The sequence below is a fragment of the Topomyia yanbarensis genome, chromosome 2, assembly GCF_030247195.1.
Source record: "Topomyia yanbarensis strain Yona2022 chromosome 2, ASM3024719v1, whole genome shotgun sequence".
Lineage (NCBI taxonomy): Eukaryota > Metazoa > Arthropoda > Insecta > Diptera > Culicidae > Topomyia > Topomyia yanbarensis.
Genome location: NC_080671.1, coordinates 276,160,723 through 276,177,276, shown reverse-complemented (window position 1 = coordinate 276,177,276; position 16,554 = coordinate 276,160,723). Strand labels below are relative to the sequence as shown.

The 16,554-nt window shown below is 41.9% G+C and overlaps 1 long non-coding RNA gene across 1 annotated transcript; it reads right to left on the bottom strand.

The window, feature by feature from the left end:
- Nucleotides 1-3,417: 3,417 nt before the first annotated feature.
- Nucleotides 3,418-16,507, bottom strand: LOC131683178 (uncharacterized). Its single transcript, XR_009304412.1, has 4 exons — nt 16,455-16,507; nt 16,348-16,397; nt 4,272-4,603; nt 3,418-3,690 (listed from the first exon to the last, which is right to left on the bottom strand). It is a non-coding gene; the product is annotated as an uncharacterized LOC131683178 (long non-coding RNA).
- Nucleotides 16,508-16,554: the final 47 nt, after the last annotated feature.

Genomic DNA, 16,554 nt, shown 5'->3' with positions numbered 1-16,554 from the left:
CCTTTCTTCAATTCAGTCTCGTTTATTCTGCTGTGAGTTTTATACATTCAAGATCGAAAACGTACAATGCATAAAATTTTCAGCAGAATAAACGAGAGTCAAACAGAAAAAATACGTGATGCTATATTTCACTCTAAGGAGGAAAATTTGGTAAACAACAAAATATATCTGCCATGAAACAAATTTCTATGTGGCATACTATTATCATTTCATTAGTTTTCACATGATATCTATGCGTGACAGATAATTTTTATGTGCTACTGCAAGTTGCAAAAAAATATGTGTGAAATCAATATATTCAATATAACGAATTTTCTCGGTGTACATTTCAGACTGTTACTGTTATGAAATAGAAGAGTTTGTATATACCGCATAAGGAAATGAAAATTCATTAAAATTCAGTACAGATTGACAATTTGTGCATTCTAATTAGTGAAAATACATCAACCAAGAATGTCCATTGTTTCGCTGGCTAAAAGAAACAGAAAATATTAGTCGCAATGAAACGACGACAGAGGATTATTTTTTTGCTTTTTTTTTAATTGGCCCATTTGACAGGTATATCCCGGAATCAAAACAATGATGTTCCAACCACTGATGCCAGCGAAAATCCTAATCTAGTCTTCTGTTTCTACTGTTGTAACCATAAGGGCGCGTTTACATAAACCATGCATAAAATGCATGCATTGGGTTTTCATAGAAAAATACCTTTTTTGAACTGGAATTTCAATGGAATCAATGGTTTGATATATTTTAATATGAATGACATAAAACCTTTAGCATTACAAAGAGGTAATAGTACAAAATATTCAATTTTAATTTACGACGATGTTTGCTTGCATCTACCGCAAATGCAGGCATGTAACGCATAACGATACGAACAAATTGCACAACCCTGTTCTTTAAAGGGTTGGTTATTATTGCACTTCTGACGGATAATCTGTCAAATCACTCATATCACCGACTGGGAAGTGTTTGTTTTGATCCTTCTTTCGCACGCAAAATAGTATATTTTTCACGTGAATTAATCCAACTTTAGTAGTTTTTTTTAATTTGAAACCGTATACAACATGCTGCAATAAGAAGCCGTGATGTCCATATCACTAGCGTTCATTGCAAATCTTAATATAATCGCAGTATAAGATGCCAGCAAACGAATGTGCGGTTATTCGATCGGATCGATTTGTCACCAGTGAAATGCTGCTAAGAAAACCGGGAATCGAGACTTTCTGCACCGGTCTTGTTAACCCACTGCCATATTACACAAATGAACCGATGATAGTTTGTAGCGAGATGCTGTAGTTCAATTCCGGTCAACAATACGCGTTTTTTCCAGTAGGAAAGGTTTTCCCCTAGCGGAAAATGTTCAATGTGTAGGAATCGATTATGTCGGATTTAGGTGTTTAATGTTTATAGTTTTTGACTCGATTCGCTCGAACCTGTTGACTACATGGATTTTGTAAACAACGAACATAGAGCGGCTCGAATCTAAAAGCGAAATTATAAGTTTGATACATAAGTTTGATTTAGGCCAAGGACTTGATTGGCAGATGACATTGAAAAATTCAACCATTGAGACAAATTAGCTTCTGAATCCTTTACCGAATAATCTCGCGCTTGATGTCATTGATTTTCTATCCAATAAGGTCACATCCGTATAAGGTATTTTCTTTTTGCGTTGACTATTAGACGGCTAACACCAGTGATGGTCCATCACGCTAATGTTGGTGTAAGGTTGTCTCCGGTGTGTTTTTTTGGTGCGAAATGGTTGTTTTTAAATTGTAAGGTTCGTAGACTTGAGGCACGAGACAATTTGTTTCAGCTTAAGATCGTTGTTTACGAGAAGGATCGTGGTTGGTGGTTTGCAGTATGTATTCTAGTACGTACTGTGAATTCCAATCGCTGGGTGTTATATTTAGGGCAGTTGAGCAAGAGATGGTTGAGGTCTGCAATTTGAACACACCAGTTGCAGGTATCGTTTGATTCTGTATTAGGGTTCAGTCCTTGATCCAAGATTTTGCTGGTCAATTTATTCATTATGATGAGAAGCCAGATTTCTTTTTCTTCTGATATTTTGGAGTAAGTTTTCCATTCCTCTTCGGTGTTCGGGCTGAGAGAATTGATATGGTGAACACTATTTGCTGTTCTTGCGTTGCTCTTCGTTTCCCGAAATTCCTTTGCGATTTGGTATACATATACACTCAGGTTTTTTTACGCGGTTTTTTGTGCGGTATTTTTTACGCGGATTTTGAAATTTACGCGGTTTTCATTTACGCGGATTTTGAAATTACGCGGTTTTCATTTATGCGGCCTGTATCCTCCGCGTAAAAAAAAACGAGTGTATTGCAGTACATACTATGTCTTTTAGCTTCATTCAGAGCTTGGTATATTTTCAACAATATTTATTTTTTTAGCCTTGGTTTTATTCAATATCGTTAGGCAGGCTTCTCGGGAGCCCATGAATATAATTTTTTGTTGTGATGGCAGGATTACCAATAGCTCAGCATTGGTGATTGTGAGGTTGGGTTTGATTTTTGCTGCCTCTGTTTTTCTGGTCTGCTATCATTGACTGTTAAGCGAACCCTACACAAGACCAAAATATTGTCAATAAACAGTTCTTCCCAATCAGAGTCCTTCAATTTGTTTCGGGTAGTGTTTAAAAAAAAATAATGCCCAAAGACGGCTGCAAAATCAACACTTAAATCGTATTTTGGTCAGAAAAGTTAAGTTTTATAGTTAGGACATATTTTGTTTTATTTAAAAGAAGGAAAAAGGTAGCCGAACAAAATGGTAAACACTATGTCGAATGAAGTTTTGCAGTACATGAAGCCTGAACCGCACATGAAAATTGAGTACGAAGAAGACTCGCTCTTTGGCGAAAATCGCAATTGGACCCAAGAAACAAAGACCGACTGTAGATGAATATTTATCCATCAAGTAAATCATTTACCGTTCGGGACACCGAAAGTTTGGAGATTTATACCATGCGAGGTACGTTGGAAATGAGAATCAAATCCTTTCGGATTATAGACCCGCTCATTGGTCTACTGTCGAAAGGAATTACCATTAGGTCACAAAGGATCAAGATCAATGCTTTTTCATTTACACCATTTATCTGCTCGCTCATCGCGCGTATCGGTACTTCAAGAAACATTTGAAACTGCGCTTCAAACGAGTACCTAGCGATATCAATCTTGTACGGAAGCGCTTCTGTGATTCATTATATTACTAACGACTCCGGCTCCAGCGAAAGTAACAGTGTGTTGCGAGAAGACGTATTTCGTAATTTTGACATAACGTAGAGAAATGAGAAGACCGGATGTACGCCAAATCAGTTGTGAATGGATTTGATTCCTTGTCAATTGTCCTAATGGTTTTCTGTACTTGATCCAACATCAAGAATTGAAAATTGTCGATTTTTCGGGGTATATTTCAAACAAATAATGGTCGGTGAGAAAAAATTATCTTCGCAGCCATCTCAAACAGATTGTTGTTAACCACCAGAAGAACAAAGCGTACCAAAACATCATGCACCGGGTCGAAGGGTTGTCCTCGAACCCGCAGTGAATCCTTCAAATGGGGTCAGAAGGGTCACTCTCACTTCCCTTCCAATTCAGTTAACGCAGGCATAGTGATGTGGCAAGTGGCATTCTGGTATAGGTCGGCCCTTAAAAGCAGTACAAGGGAACTCTGAGAACGAAATAAATAAAAAATAGAGTTGCTGATTAGAGAACCAATGAAGTGAATAATGACTATTTTAATATTGTAAATGAACAGTAGTCGAAGGACATATGAGCGACCAAAAATAAAAGTCGAACGGATAGAACATGCTTCGTAAAACCCGCTTCAAATATATTAAAATGTAAAAATCGGATATATACTTCGGACTGAGGATTTTCTCTGGAAGTGTCGGCTAAAAAGTATACAGTATAAAAATCGCAATTCGATTCTTACAAAATAGTTACGTTTAGCCGACTTTTAATCTTGAACGTCACGGTATGCGGAAACTCCAGCGTACAAATTATATATTTTTATTCGGTTTTTATAATGGAGGTCCTTTCTGAATTTTGCCGTTGAGAAGCTTTTAAGCGATTCTTATGCTGAAGGATCGCCGCCTGATTTTTACGTTTGAACTTTATTTCCAATCTTCAAATTCTAATATATTTGGGGCGGGTTTTACGAAGCATATTCTGTTCTTGCACCTCGATCGCTCATATCCGAGTGATGCGAGAAAGGGGGGACAACAATGAAAGCGAGGAAGAACACTAAACTTGTAATTTTATGACAAACGGAAGATCAATGCCTTGGACCGCCAAACCGGCCAAGACACCTTGCACCAGAATCTGCAGGCGGCTTTAGCTTTCCAGTACCAGTCAATATATGCACAGAGGAAGCGCGTGTCGACAACAAGCCGAGTTGGTTGGATGGTGTTGATTTTTGCAAAATCGGAGCTAATTGGCTAAGCCAACTTGGCTCAATTCTTTTCTCGATTCATTTCACATTCACTTTGCTTTTCGCAAATGTAGCAGCTGCTGAAGAGGATGCAGTTCCTGGTATCTGCCGCAGATCTTCGATTTCATGAAAACAGGGGGACCGGAAATTTCTGAAAAAGACGAGAGAAAAAGAGCTAAATTTGGATATCAACTAATTTTAAAAACTGCTAAGGGATATATAGGGAATATCTTGACATATCAGAACAAGCATACAGGAATGTTGGCCTTCCTTGGGCTCGGAAACAATCCTTTAGCCGAGACCTTGTGGAACAATTCTCGGCGTGCACCCAGACATGCTATGTCTGAAGTGTTGGTACCCAAAAAAAGTTCGCTTTGGCATCTACTAGAAAGCCTTGGTTGAATTGTCTGAAATATAAGATGAACCAAAGCTTTTCGATGTGGGTATTAGCGATATTGGACTGGAACACATATATTTAGATCAATAAGCCAACAAAGTCTCTTCCGTTTGTTTGAATGTGTATATGTTTATGTCGGTGTGTGTATGTGTTTCTTTTTTTATAGAGATAAGTTCTAAAACACCCTCAACGTTTCCGGGTGGAGCGTGGTGTCCGGTTCGCTGGCACCGTGACGACCCATACCCAGTGATCTGTAGCGGTCTACTCGACTAGTTCCCGGCAGTGGATCTCGTCAACTCCGGCAGAAAGTTTCCCGACAGTGATTGTTCTCCCGAAACTGTTGCTCAAGATCTGCGTCACTACTCTATTGACCGCGTTCCACGTGTTTACGTCGTTTATCATTTAGTAGACTACATTATCCGAGTTCATGTCCGGGCCTCCCGTTTCAAGCATCTCCCTGCGTGTCGCATTGAACATCGGACATCCGACGACGCCATGCTCCGATGTTTCCTCGACGTTCTCACACTCCGGCACAACGGTGATGTTGCTTGTCCGAACCGATGAAGATACTTCCTGAAGCAGCCGTGGCCCGACAGGAGCTGTGTCAGATGGAAGTTCACCTCTCCGTGCTTTCTATTGACCCACGTCGACAAATTTTGGATGAGCCGGTAGGTCCACCTTCCTTTCTGGCAGTGGCGTTGTAGCATGGTGGGGACAACCCAAAGTTTCATGGAATGCCCAAAGTTTCATTTGCAAAAGTTATCTTCTGAGAATATTTCCTTGTAGTGAAAATTGGCCACAGACCTCGGTACCTACCGGTCGGCTCGTTGTGGAGGATAGGTCCACCGTCGAGAATTAGAAATTCAATAGCAGCCGATGGGAATGTTGTATCTTTCATTTGAGACTAAGTTAGTGAAAATGGTTGGTTAGGTTCAGCCATCTCTGAGAAAAATGAGAGAAATCTTTGGTCACATGCACACAGAGACGCACATACACATACTTACATTTGTCGTAGTCTGAATAGAATGGTATATGACACTCGGTCCTCGGTTAAAAAGTCGATTTTCAGAGCAATTGCTATACCTTTCTATTTCAGAAGGCGCCAAAGTGAGAAGCCGTGCTCGTCAAAGCCAATGACGCAACAACTTATGCAGCGCTGCTCAAGAATGTCAGAGAGGACCCGGAGCTGAGGGATTTGAGGGAAAGCTTAGTAAGAATCAAGCGTACCCAAAAAGGCGAGATGCTCTTCGAGTTGAAGGAGGATCCCACGATTAACAGCTCGACCTTGCAGGATACTATTACCAAATCAATAAGTGAAAAAGCGGAAGTTAAAATGAAATCACGACGAATGGCGAGCTGAGAGGGTGCACTGAAGCAGCAGTGTAACCTAGGCGAGGAGAACATGACGATCCGGTCAAAGGATACGGAGGAACTCAGACAGCGATGATTTGTTTACCGCACGTCGATCGAACGGCGGGACCGAGAACGCGCTCCAGTTTACTGGTGGAACGAGACGCTTAGTACGCTACGCGCTGCTTGTCTCGGAGCCAGAAGGCGAGCTCAGAAAGCAATATCGGAGCCAGATAGAGAAGAGCGCAAGGCAGCGTTTCGGGAAGCTAGGGCCGCTTTAAAACGGGAAATCAGGCTTAGCAAGTCGGATTGCCACAAGGAGGCTGTACCGAAAAGTAAACGCCAATCCCTGGACCGACGCGTACCGAGTCGTGATGACGAAAATGAAGGGCTCGACGACGCCAGCCGAATTGGGTAAGCTAAAGATAAGCGTTGAAGGTCTCTTCTCGAAGCACGATCCAACTATTTGGCTGCCGATACTGTACGGCGAAGAAGAAGGAGCAAACACGGATGATCCGGAAGTAACTAACGATGATCTCGCAAAAGCATCAAAGCACCTGAAATCAAAGAAAGCCTCCGGTTTGGATGGAATACCATACGTGGTGCTGAAAGCTGCGATCCTGGCATATACGGACATGTTCAGGATGGAGCAGCAGAAGTGTTCAAATGAAGCCAACTTCCCCGAAATACTGAAGGTACAGAAGCTGATGTTGCTGCCGAAGCCAGGGAAGCCACCGGGCGATCCGGCCTCGTTTATACCAATATGTCTGCTGGATACACTCGGAAAACTCCTGGAAAGAATCATTCTTAACAGGTTGACGAAATGTACAGAGAGTGAGCGCCGACTGTCCAAGATGCAGTTCGGATTTCGTAAAGGAGCATCTTTTTTATGTTGTAACGACATTTAATTAGCAAGGCACTGGAAGGTGTGAAGTATTTTTCAATATTAAGAGCCATAGTACTCTAGAAAGAGCAAGAAGTTGAAGGAAGCACGTTTAGAAAAGCGTTTGATAGGGTCATATGAGCAAGCTTAGAGTTTCCCGAAGACTTAACCTTTTGTCTTCCACCGTAGCAGTCAGAATATTTTGGCATTTTGAAATGTGAATCACCTGAGTCTGCGGCATGTCCGAAGAAACGTAGGGTGGCTTAGTGCTGTCTGAACCGAGAAGTAGAGGTGTTGGTGACGGATACAATAGACGCGATCGAGAGCTGGGTGAACGGGGTCAAGCTGCAAATAGGCCACCACAAGACGGAGATGCTGTTGGTCATCAACTGCAAAGCGGTTCAGCAGATACGGATCGACGTCGGAAGGCCCGGGATTGCATCGAAGCGTGCACTGAAGTAATTGAGAGTGATAATCGACAACCGATTGAGCTTTAACCACGTCGACTACGCCTGCGAAACGTCGGCGAAGGCAACGTACGCAATAACGATAATCATGCCAAACGTCAGCGGTCCGAGAAGCAGCACGAGACGTCTGCTATCTACTGTTTCGTTATCGATACTGCGATATGGGGTTCGTGCCAGGAATGCTGCGTTGAAAACCAAGCGGAGCTGTGAAAAGCTGAACAGGACATTTCGGCTTATATCCGTACGAGTCGCGATTGCGTACAGAACCATGTCATCGATGGCAGTATCCATTAAAGCTGGGATGATCTCCATCTGCATCACCCTGGCAGAGGATATCGAGTGCTACAATTGGAGAAATAATAGAATCGTGAGGAAGATGGTGAGAATCGATTCGATAGCAAGGTGGCAGCAGAATGGGACAGCACAGAAAAAGGAAGGTGGCCCTACCGCCTCATCCCAAACCTGTCCACGTGGGTCAATAGAAACCACGGAGAGGTGAACTCCTGTCGGGCCAGGAAATATCTTCATCGGTTGAGGCACGCAACGTCACCGATGTGGCCGAAGTGTGAGAACGTCGAGAAGACACCCGAGCATGTGGTCTTTGAATGTCAGAGGCAGGGGTGCCAACCTTCCAGATTTATCTGGATTCATCCAGATTTTTAAGTGTCATCCAGACATACAGATTTATGTTTGTCTGATCCAGAATTTTATAATTTGTCCAGATTTATCAAGACAATTTCGAAAATAAAATGAGTTACAAGAATGCATAGTTGATTTTTGAACTGCTTTTTGACATACGATTTCTAAAACAAAATTTTTTAGATATACTGGAAACACAATGCAGCAAAGTTTTTTTTTTTCGCTAAATGTGAATAAATTTTGTTGAGTTTTAATCAGCTTAAAGTTCAGTAATGCAAGATACTGAAAGCTCAGACTCAAATTTAATTCATATGCTTTATGCTGTAAATTAAGCCTTTAAATTGGTCAGATTGGCGGCGCAACTAATGAATTTTCAGAAAGCCGAGATATATTGTTAACGTTTCATTAGAGCGACCGAAAATAAAAGTCGCAAGGACAGAACATGCTTCGTAAAACCCGTTTCAATTATAATATTAGAATATAAAAACCGGATATAAAACTTCAAGTATAAAAATCGAACTGGGACTTTCCTCTGCAAGAGTCGGATAAAAAAAACCTTCAGTATAAAACCGGAAGAAAATATGTCCTATTCTTACAATGTTTTTGTTAACCGACTTTTAATCTTGAAAATCACGATATACGGATGCTCCTGCGACCGATTTATTTATTTTTAACCGGTTTTTATACTGGAGGCTCATTCTTACCGAGTTTTGCGGGTGAACATTTTCTAAGCGATTCTTATGCTGAAGAAACTCCGTCCGATTTTTACGCTTGAAGTTTATTTCCGATTTTTATATTCTAATGAATTTGGAACGGGTTTTGCGAAGCATATTCTATCCTTGCGACTTTTATTTTCGGGCGCTCATTAGTAAATTGACCATCCAGACAAATCCAGACTTTTTCGAAAAAAAAATCCAGACTTCTCTGAAAAATACTTGGCATCCCTGGTCAGAGGTTCGAAGCGACGCAGAGAGATGCTCGAAATGGGAGGGCCGGACATCAACCCGGATAATGTCATCGATAAAATGATAAGCGACGTAAACACGTGGAACGCTGTCAATAGAATGGTGACGCAGATCATGACTGCCTTACAGCAGAAGTGGCGTGATGAACAGCGAGAAACGATTTCGGGAGACCAATTGCCGCCGGGAAACTTATCCAGAGTAAGCTAGATTCACCGCCGGGAACTAGTAGAGTAGACCGCGATAACGCACCGGGTAAGGGTCGCCGGGGCGCCAACGAACCGGACGCCACGCTTCACCCGGAATCGCTGGACCGACCACGGTACTATATCGGTTGACCCGAGATATATAACGAAAACCATGAATTGGATCGGGAGAACCCATAATAATACCATTTCGTCGGGGAACTCTCCGTCGGCGTAAGCTAGATTCACCGCAGAGGGGCCTAGACTGAGTTGACCGCGACGGGACACCACCAAACGCGGGTCGTTGTGGTGTCAGCGAACCGGACGCCCTGGTCCATTGGAATAGCCGAACTGACCTCAACACCTAGTTGGCTGGCTCGGTTTCGGATGAATTACGAGTAATCCGCGTAACAAGTTGGGAGCTTAACGAGTAAGTGGTGCTGAATAGTACGAGAAGGGAGTTGCGGTGCTGAATAGCACAAGGAGGCCGAGTCGTGGTGCTGAGTAGCACAAGGGAGCCGAAGGGCTCGGTAAATTAGACAATTTGAAGTTTGCCGCCCAGATTGTTTACATAGGGGAAGAGCACTAAGTTTCGAACCACAGCTAGCTTTCCGACAGCCATGCAGAAACTGCCAGCCTGTGTGGATGGTCGAGAACTGGTGGTGTGCCGAGGAGTGGTGCTGTGACCCTACTGAATGATCTAACCACTAAGTAGTTGGATTAGAGTGGGTGCTATGCACAAAAAAACCCCTCCCCAAAGTAATGCCGTAAGGTTGTGCCGGGAAGGAATCCGGTTCTGGGCAACAGCAGTGGTTTTTACGGGTCGGGTGGCAGCCCAAATCCGTTCCCTGAGACGTTGGGTTTTGTACATTTTTCCTGCTTACTCAGGGCTTTTTTGGAAGTTTTCTATTCTAAAAAACACACACACACATACACACACAGACAGAGAATCGGAGCCCAGGCTTCACCGAAATCGCCGAGACGACCTCGACAGCCTACAGTGTTGCTCGAGAGTTGGGTAGATCTACCGCCGGGGATTAGGCCGAGTAGACCACGTCGTATAGCTTCACCCGGAATCGCTGGATGGACCGCAGCACCTATTGGCTGGCATGTTGAGTAGGCCAGGTCCACCGCCGGGGACTAGATCGAGTAGATCGGGACGAAACAGGGAGCTAAATGGATCGCGGAAACGAACATCGGTATCGGGAGAAATCTACCGCCGAGAAACTCACAGTGGGGCAGATTCGCCATCGTGGATTATCCGACTAAATCGTGACAAAGATGGGAGCTAATTGGCTCACGAAACAAACACAAGTACTGAGAGAAACTTCGCTGCCGGAAAACTCTCAGTCGGAGTAGGGTAGTTCACCGCCAGATAATATCCGCGTAGATCTCGATAAAACTGGGAGGTAAATGGCTCAAGGAAGCGGGTATCGGTGGCGCTAGAAATTCCTCCGACGGAGAACTAGCGGTCGGAGTAAGGTGGGTTCGCCGTCGGGGACTATCCGAGTAGATCGTGATAAGTCTCATGGAATCAGCATCTAAACGGCTCACGGGGACGAGAGCTAAAACGGTGACCTAATAGATGGAGGCAAGAAGCAAGAGAGGAGTCGAGAGTTAAATCAAGGCTCAAATGTCAACCAAATCCGAGATAGAGCAGAAGAAAGAGATGCGACGAAACCACAACGAGCCCCCTCCCCCTCACCCCACGAAGTAATACTTCTAGGTATAGTACCGTAGGGAAGAAGGGCGAAAAAAGTAAGGAATGTTTTTAGTGGTTAGGCACGAACTATACTTTCTCCGCATTCATCTTCAATTGTAGTCACAGAGGGCGTTTTAATGCACTGTTTTGCATACGACACCCAACCTGTCCGCGAAGCTGAGAAGCATGTGATGTTTCGTCAACCGCATCTTCGTATTACTAATATGAGAGTATATCACCTTACTTCAATCCATCTAATGCCGCAATCGAGTTGAAGGTCTCACCGGCTACTCTGATGCATGATTTTGAGGTATCTAGCGTTATACGAAACAGCTTTGTCAAACATATAGGTTCTTTCATTATCAGTCACCGTTCTGTTTATCTGATTCGTACGATTTACATGATACGTAGAGCTTCCGTCACCGATACAGCACGTCAATGGAACGTAAAAATTAGTTGCATCTTGTTTGACGGAGGCATTCACGAACATTAACATAGGTGTTGATTAAGCGCTCGCCCATCTATCCAAGTTTTCTGCTGAAAGGGCACGAATGGCATCAAGGTTAAAGCCCAATAAACAATACAATTTTCTGCTGAACATAATATTGATTCGTCATTCGCTTATTGTATACTTGGTCTCTTTTAACGTTCACATCTGTAGCGTAGCCGGCCGGTGGCCACTGGTTTTGTACGACGGGAGCAGGGTGGATTTTCCTTACAGACTTGCCTTACCGGACTCGGTCCAACGTAAGCTATTTCGTTTTCTTTCGCACAAATATCGCACAGAAAAGCCACTAAGTTTCACTACCTTTATTAGTTTTGCGATACACCTTCATACATACATACGGTCGAATTTTCCGCTTAATTTTACGACGCACCCCGGTTTTCGCGTGCTAACTCTAACTTATCGACTGACTGACACGCGCGCGCCTACTACGCGCGAACACTAACTAACTTATTATGACTGACCTGACGCGGCCGGGCGAGAGCAACTTAAACGACTGACCTGACGCGGCCGGGCGAGAGCAACTTAAACGACTGACCTGACGCGGCCGGGCGAGAGCAACTTAAACGACTGACTTCTTAACTCGGGTTTAAAAGACTTTTTAACAACGCGGGTTTAGATCACTTTCGCGCATCTCTGAGAGAAATGCACGAAGTTTTTTAAAAGCATTTCTAAAGCTCTCTCTAGAACTGTCGGTCGCTGGCCGATTCAATTAAAAACAATGGACTGCTCCATAAGGTGATGCCATGCCCCTGCTACAGTAGGGTCGCGGCGTAATCAAACAATTTTGTTGTTATTAAACATTGCCTTCGCGTATACAAGGCGCAGCGTTAATGAAACTTACTTAGCTTAAGGCTAATTATTTATGATGCAACTTGACTCATGGAATCGAGCATCCAAGAGATTGGCAAATGATGATTGAATATTACCGGGATTGAAACCGGGGGAAATTAGGGACTCTGCACATCTCTTGGCTGTATGAAATAACAGGAAGTATCAGTGAGTTGTGTTGCTTGTGGCACTAGAAACTGGATTAAAACCGCATTGCGCACTTACTATTCTTCTATTCAATTCTTATAGACTGGTTAGTTTGACTGGTCTGTCTATGAAAGTACCATCTCTATCACTTGAAATACATGTGTTTTGACAGCTCGCAGTTTTCAGTAGCAGTTTGATCACTCGCACTTTGAAAGTGCGGAGTCCAGGATAGTGGGAAGTGCGCAATATATACCTAGTTTTATGCTTGGTCGGTAATGCGATTTTAGCTGAAAACGCAAATCGTTGGAAGTCCTATTCGCATCCGCAACACGAATCTTTTTCTCGCCATAGCCAGTACATGTCACTAGTGTTTTAAGATATATGAACATGTACTCGTCGACAATCTCTTATCGCTCCCCAAATCATTTACACTTCGGAATCGACACCGTTCGAATTGACTCTTTTTTATCCCTATACTTTGTCTTGTCAGAGTTTCAAGTCAGTCTGATTCGCGTAACCTCCCTTTACAAATACCTACATTTCTTCTACTGCTCTGCAGCAGTCGACTCCAATAATTTCAATGTCATCTGCAAAGCCAAGAAGCATGTGAAATCGCGTGATGGTAGTTCCATTCCTTTGCACACAAGATCTTCGTATAGCACAAATTAAAAAGTGCTTATATCTTCCTTTTTCAATTCATCTAACATCAAAAACTAGTGAGATGCCTGGGCCTATTCTTATGCCAGATATTGACCCATACATCGTTATACGAAAAATGCTTTTACATACGGGCGAATGATCATTTGGTTAAAGCCCCCAATAAACAAATTACATGTTTTATTTTGCCGACAAGGGATTTGGCGCAGTCTGTTTAACAGATCAGACGAAAGAACATTATAGGCGGTATTGAGGATCAGTATACCTCGATAGTTATCACTCTCGAGATTATGACTACTTGCAGAGAGGGCTATATGGCTATCCAATTGTACCGTTGTTCCGTGCGGTTCACAATTACAAATCCTTTGCTCAAAGTACATGATCTACACTGTTAGAATTTATGTTTAAGATCCAAAATTTTTCATTTTAAATCTTAAGTTCTGTTTCAATCTCACACTCAAACTTCAAAAATCAATGTCCTAGTCTAATTTTATTTATCAGATATCAATCTCATGTGTAGGATCCCAGGTATTAGGTTTCGTATGCCGTGTTCAAAGTTAAAAATTCAGAATCGCTGATCCCAAGTTCTATACGTATAAGTTTAAATCTACGGTACCAGATTTTAATTTCCAAGTTAGGAAGAGCATAAGTAGATAGCCTTGAACGTAGCTCACCTGGATTAATTCCCCTTGATAGTTGATTTCCGGAGACCAATTCTCATGTTTATGTTTTAGATGCATTGCTAGAGCTTATGATCGAGATCTATTCCAATTTCTAGATCCCATACCCTAGTTTTGAAGTATTAGTACATGAATTTTCGTGATACTTTAGTAAAAGTGAAATTTTGCAGCAAATAGACAGCCAAGTTCTTCGCCTATGTAAATATATCTCGACAAACATAGACCATATGAGAAATAAAAATATGACAACACTTTGGAACTGAGCTGAGACCGCCGATCTTGAAGCCGAAAAACTCGGGTCTCCTATTCAACCAACCATGGAGAGCTACCTTTAAACTTAATTCATAAAACATCGAATATTGTCTTGCAGGGAGAATATGATAATCGATTTAGAATAATTTTCTTAACGTTCCTAATTTTTACAAGAGGTTAACCAGCTCAAAGCCTCTAAAATAAAGATATAAAAAAGTGCCTAATTAAATAATCGTAACCTGTATTAGCCCTAGAACGTTGCACTGGGGTACAAATGTACCCCACGCCATCTTTGGAGCCGTGTGAAGACGAGAATTTGGCATTTACCCTAACCATAATTCAATTTAGAGTTCATAGTAAGAGTAGGAAAAGGTGGTAAAGCCATTGTGCCCCAGTGCAACGTTCTAGGGTGGAAAACGCAAGTACAACGTTCTAGGGTTAGTGTTCTACCAAATTAATTTTGACTTTCCAGCTTTGGAGTTGCCGACATGAATACGGATTCCTTCCTTCACCTGAGTTAAGGCATATGTCGACAGTTATCGTAAAGTTAATAAACAAATACGAGTAATACCACAAAAACAAATACGAAATACCGCTTTCTCAAGCAAAACGATGCACTTGCAGATTTTTGGCACCTTAAAACAACAGCGACCTTTAGCATAGAAAAATATCACCCTGGAGTACCGATGCAACTCGCAAAAGTTCATGTTAAGGACACAGTAAACATTGACCTTTTGAAATCGAACTTTCCGAAAAATTGATGTGCCTACTAAAGAAATTCGTCACGAAGTTCCAGCAACTTATTTGCGACACACATAAGTATGAATTTAAGGGGCCTTCGATTTCTTCGAATCGGTAATACTTTGTCCCTTGGCCATATATCTTCCTTCTGCCAAGGATCCAAACTCCTTCGAAGCTTGATACAGTTCATCCTCGCATTCTTCTCAATGGTTTTCACCGAAAGCTCCACACCGGTGATCCGTTCCTTGATCGTTCCGACATGCACAATTCGATCGGTCATCGCCCGGATTACAGAATTTTTTATTTGCACTTTTCCAGATAATATTAAATACTAATAGTATAAGTCTTATTTTTTGCGATTTTGACTACTGCGGATGACGTTTTGTTGCTTTGAGAGATGGCGGACGAGAGAGAAAAACAAAGAGGCAAACTACTGGAACTGCGAGAAAAACACTGGAGAAAAAATAAATTATTATTTTTGATGTGCGTTACATGCTTGCATCGCAAATGCATGCATCTACATCGCTACGTAAACGCAGCCTAAGCCGCCTTCTTGAATTTCAAAAAAACGTCTATCGTCAATTTTAGTCATTCAGAAACTTCCCAAGTGCCATTATCCAAAAGGAAATGTTACCCGAAAATTAAAAAAAAAATCTGAAAGCAAACGCAACACTTTTCGGTTCTAATCACCTACATTTTTAGGTGAGAATTTAGTCACTTTTTCCATCTTACGGTGGCCGTCGTCACTCAAAATGATTATTAGAATCGCTTTGCCAGGTGACATCTGTCACCTTGGGTGACTATAGTCACCTAAGTGACAGCGGTGATCGCTTTTTCGCTCTCACCTCACCAAACTAGGTGAGGTAACGCGTCATAACGGTGAGAATACATTATTCTTTTTTTTTAATTTTAAACTTTTGTTTCATTAAACCTTTAGTAACATTGGAACCTTTATTATATTCAATCATTTGCTATATTCGACCTTTTATCATTCAAAATTTCGTCGCATCTTTTAGAATTACCCCGTTTACTAAATTCACACCGCTTGAGGTTTTTGCCTGCTTTTGATCAACAGACTCGAAACAATAGGGTAGAATTGTTGCAGCCTGGAACATTTGGTATATAATTGCCAAACTGTATCACTTTGTAGCTGCTATTGTTACTCATTACTTTAACCTGCGTGTGTCAGAGGCAACAAATGTCAATCTAATGGGCCCCATCATATGTAAGAGCGAGAAAATATTTAATCACCGCTAGCCGCTGCAATTGCCCTCTAGTAGTTATATTCTATTTTAACTCTAGCGATATGCATTTCAGACATTTCCAAAAAATATGAATCATCAACGTCTTATCTTATGGCGATTTCGTCATTATGAGTTCAATGTGTCTTTCGAGGTCCGATCGGGTTTCGGAATGATGCGGTGGCCGCTATTTAAACGATATGAGCAACTCAACATGAACCCACAATCAAAAAATAAACAACGTTTCAGTACTCACCGACTCATGTTTTAGATCCAGCGCTAATTGCTTTATCCTAAGTTTCTAGGCTGAAATAAATTAATCATGATTTTAATTGAAATTATTGCATTACGCATTATAATTACCATTCTTTTACAGAGCCACTTCATGCAATTTTATTTACAACAATAACAATGGCTGTCAAAAACATTACCTACACGCTCGTAAAAAGTTACTCAAAAATGA